Source organism: Triticum dicoccoides, unplaced genomic scaffold (genome assembly GCF_002162155.2).
Source record: "Triticum dicoccoides isolate Atlit2015 ecotype Zavitan unplaced genomic scaffold, WEW_v2.0 scaffold256557, whole genome shotgun sequence".
Classification (NCBI taxonomy): Eukaryota; Viridiplantae; Streptophyta; class Magnoliopsida; order Poales; family Poaceae; genus Triticum; species Triticum dicoccoides.
Genome location: NW_021254738.1, coordinates 1 through 4,721, shown reverse-complemented (window position 1 = coordinate 4,721; position 4,721 = coordinate 1). Strand labels below are relative to the sequence as shown.

General features: G+C 36.2%; 1 long non-coding RNA gene across 1 annotated transcript; it reads right to left on the bottom strand.

Moving 5' to 3' along the window:
• Positions 1 to 3,308: 3,308 nt before the first annotated feature.
• On the bottom strand, positions 3,309 to 4,155 carry LOC119345606. Its single transcript, XR_005167094.1, has 4 exons — positions 4,097 to 4,155; positions 3,922 to 4,003; positions 3,451 to 3,810; positions 3,309 to 3,370 (listed from the first exon to the last, which is right to left on the bottom strand). It is a non-coding gene; the product is annotated as an uncharacterized LOC119345606 (long non-coding RNA).
• Positions 4,156 to 4,721: the final 566 nt, after the last annotated feature.

Genomic DNA, 4,721 nt, shown 5'->3' with positions numbered 1-4,721 from the left:
GGTCTGAAAGTCACACGCTGAAGAATTGCACAAACCTCGACAAGGAATACAACAAGCCAAAAAGGAAACAAGCAAAGCAGTCGAACCCAAGGAATGTCAAGAAAGGTAAGTTATAAAATATTGAAATGAGATATACTTGATTACAAGAAAATAAATTAATAGTGGACACTGAACACAGGTGCAGAGAACAAAGGAGGCAACCAGAGGAGCAACAACAAGAGGAAGGGCAATATGACGGCGCAACACAATCCTATAGCAGAACCTCCGAAAGAATGAAGAAAACAAGATAGCAGAATATGAGAGAAGAAGAAAAGAAGACAGAACAAAGATGAGTAGGATTAGGAGTGAGCGGGAATACTACAAATGTAGTACGAATGTCTTATGATTAGAAGGAAAACTAGGAGAAAGGTTAGTAGTGAGAGGGAGTACTACTAATGTATTAGCAATATCTTATTCTGGTACCTAATTTCAGACAGCCTAGCCGAATTCAAAATTTCATTAAATTATGATACATTCAAATTCCAGAAAGGCAAGTAGACAAAAAAGTTAACGATTATTTAGCATTATTTTACCTGTACAGAAAATGATAACATAATAAAATACAACACGAAAATAAATGGGAAGAGTAAAAGTACAGAAAGCTCACATTACAGGACGAAGAGATGATTGTAGTTGCAGATATTGAAACCTGCCAGGAAACAAATATTGCACCTTCACTGAAATTAAAAGAAGAGATTAATTGTTAGGAACATAATAAAACTAGAACCTATACACACAAAAAACACTTAAGCAACAAAGGGGGCTGGGTAAGAACCTTGACTTCAGAGAACATTCAACTGAAATGAGAAACAAACATGCAACAGTAAAGAAATAAAAGGAAAATAAACACAAAGAACAAAAGCAACAGATACAGACAGAAGAACATAACATTGCATACTATTACAAAAGAGTCATTGTTTCGGGACTACTATATTGTCGGCTTACAAACCAATGGAAAACACCAAACCATCAACAACAAGATGGCCTCAAAAGTAGTATTACAATCTATAAAAACGTCCAGAAACAATATCTATAGCTCAAAACTAAGCAGAGCCTTCGATCTTCCAATGCATCTCCCATAAACTCTAAGCCTTGACCTGTACAACAAAAATAGGCAAACATTGTTTTATGCTGAAAAACATTGTTTCCATCTGTATTACGTTCTACAGCTTACGTAAGCATCAAAGGAAATTCAGAAAAAAGCAGAAAAAAGTACTAAAAACTCACATCACCAAAGAAGTCTGTAACAAAAGTCTTGTCAACGCTGTTGAATGTACTGAAATACAACTCATTAGCCAATCTAATTCTTATGTTGTCGATATCAGCAGGACCAAACATATTTCCAATTGGGGTCCTGGGAGTCCAATACTTCAGATACATGATAGAGAAAACACCACAATCATGGCTGAAAGAAGAGATGACAAAGAAATAAAATTAAACCAAAATGATAACAAAACCAAAAAGAAAATTAATAGAAGGTGCACTGAAAAGAGAAAAGAGAAGAAGTACCGATTATCTTGCTGAGGTACACTAGGGTAAACAATATCAAAATTTTCAAAGTCAATACGAGTGCGCATGACAGGAGTCACAACCTGATCCCAGATGCTTATGAAATTTTCAATCTGCATCGAAGACAAAAATCACCAGTCTAAGTAACAATAACATTTTGATCCATCGAATGAATCACTCAATTTCTTTTTGAATACCATTGCATCACGAACTTCCTTGTGAAAATGAGACTTTGGCCCATAAGCAGAATCAAGAAATGTGAATGCCCTCTCCTTCAAGCAAACAACGAAAGTAAACCAGTGCTGATCCCGAGCAATAGGAAAAAAAGCTGCAAAAACAACACAAGAATAATTTTCATCATCAATGAATAGAACAGGAAAAAGAGGCAAACTAGAAGAAGGGGAAATGAGCTGAAAAGAAGAGACAAAAAACTACTTACCAGATTACTTCTCCACATTGCAAAAGCACTATTTGCACCATGAAATGCATTAGCTACAATCTCAACATTAACACCACTCAAAATGGTTTCCTGAAAAAGCAAAAAACAACAATTACCCCAATGTAAGGACGAATAAGAAAAAAGATAACATACATACAACTTACCCCAATGTAAGAGAAAAAGAAGTGCTTCTTTGAAGCTGATGGATGAGATTGTTTGAAAAGATAACGACAGACACACAGAATCAAGAAATTATCCACATCTTCTTTGGACTTCAAAGTTGCAAGATTTTGGTAGCTACAGTAAGCTCGGTCATATCGAATTGCTTCAAACCTAGGGGAATATAGAAAACCAAACCAAAAATTAATTCATCCTGAAGCTAAAAAGAATGAATTAAAGAAACAGTAGACCTAGAAAAAGAGAAGTTACATAGAAAATCTACAAACGCAAACAATGAAAATAGAGAGCAAAAGAACATACTTGCACCAAGTTTCATGCGTTCCTATTTCCACCATTGCAAGGTGGTGACGCCTTTCTTGATTAGCAACAGGAAACTTATTACCCTGAGCAACATATGGATCTGAGGTATATCTGCCAGGAACAATCATCCTCCGAGGTACATGACCGTGAGATGAACCACTAAGAACAATGGAAGATTGTGCATGAGCTTTAGGAACAGGAGCAGCTGAAGGAGGTCTAGGGGCACTCCCGGATGACAAGATCTCTACTTCTGGGCTAGAAATAGCCTAACAACATAAAAATAGCAAAAGAAAGAAAGGATAAGCACAACAACTTGAAGGGTGAAGACATTTAAAAAATAAAGAAGAACAAGGGAGAAGGAAGAGAAAGATGAAAATACTTGTTGCTTCCTAGGATTACAACTAGTTGATTGAGGTGCTGTAAAGTTCTTGAGCTTGTTGTAAGCAACATCATTAGATCTTGAGAGCTGTTGACACCTAGCAGCAAAACTAGAAGTGCCTACAATTTGAATGTCGTCTTGTAGCTCTTTAACCTACATTGATTAAACATGCAAGAAGCATTAGAGAATCAGTACATTAGACAAGACCTAAGAAACAACAAATCAGAAAGCAAAAAGAAAAAATACAAGAAAGTTGACACAAGCTTGACAACAAACCTCATTAGTAGGGTGGCTTGAGCAGTGAGTTGACTTGGAAACTTTAAAATTAGGCAAAGCGGCCATTTCAACGCAATCCTGAAAACACAACAAATAAACAATCCAAAAAATCAGAATACAAACAAAACCAACTACTGAAAAAACAAAGAAAGTAAATAAAATTCAGAAATAATTACCTCATAATTTCGGGGATCCAGCGAATTCCTAAATCTTTCAACAACATACTGAGAGCACTCAACATCACCTAGCTAAACAAAATACAACCAAACAAAATCACTACTAATGTTCCAAAAAAGATTACAATGGGAGTACAATGGGAGATGCTAACCGCATTATGGAAACGCTGCGACAAGCGAATAGGAACCAGAGGGGACGGTTCTCCAAAAGAATTATCGACCTCTTTATCATTGGGCTCACCATTGGTAACATCGCCATTAGATTGAACACCAAGAGTGCGATTTAACTGAGCAAAAGTGGGTCTTTGGAAACCATTATCATCGGACTTGGGTTCGCATTTCTTAATAAGACCAGCTACACAAAACACAAAACAAGAGGGTGAGTTACAGAAATTGTTTCAAAACAATATCAAACTATACCAAGAAAAATAAATAAACACACAAAGGACCTGAGGGCTCCAAAGTAGAACCAACAACAGGAATTGCACACCGCGTCGTTGAAGGGGATATACCTACAAAAAGAGAAGATACAAGCACAGGTGAAGAAAAAAATAAACAAGACACAAATAAAAAGGAAAATGGAGAATACAAGAATTTAAATAAGAGAAAAGAAAAGCTCAGACCTATAGAATGAGAAGGACTTTTTATAGAAGATAAATCCGCCACTGGAATTGCAGCTTCAACATTTGCCTCATTTACCACGCCCTGCAAAAGAAAATAAAAAAAGAAAAAAATACTAAATCATCAAGCGAATATAAGACAAAAAAGAAGAAGCACTAAATACAAAGTGTATAATACCTCATCACACACTTTAGGAGCTGGAGATGAACTAGATAAAACTACTGGGTTGTGAAAACTCCCAACACTAACAACACCAGAAACAAAAGGAGAAGCTTCATTCAAATTGGGGATTTGCTGCTGGACTTCAGGAGATGATTTCTCAACAACAGTCTCACACTTCCTCTCACCAATGAAAGATTGAATAGAGACAGACTTGGCGCCTGCAAAAAGGATAAAGAAACAACATGCGGAAGGACAAAAAAGTAAGATCATACAAGCAAGAAATACATAAATCAGAAAATAATAACAAAACAGGAAAGAACTTCAAAAAGGAACTAACCAAAAGAGAACTTGTTGAGAGAATGACCCTCACTTGAATAAACTTTAGGTATCGGGACAGATTTGGCATTTAGAGTAGAGAGTGATAAGCATTCTAGAACGTCAATTACAAGGGACTGTGACCATTCTACAAATAGCTTGGGCTTGTCTTTGTTCCTAGATTGAACAAGGTTTATGACTACTTGAGCAGCCTGAAAAAAGTTCAATAAAACAACACAATTAAAACAACCAAAGCAACAAAGTGGAAAAAGAGCAGAAAGTACAAACCCAAAACTACACTAACCTCAAACCCAAAACGAGCACC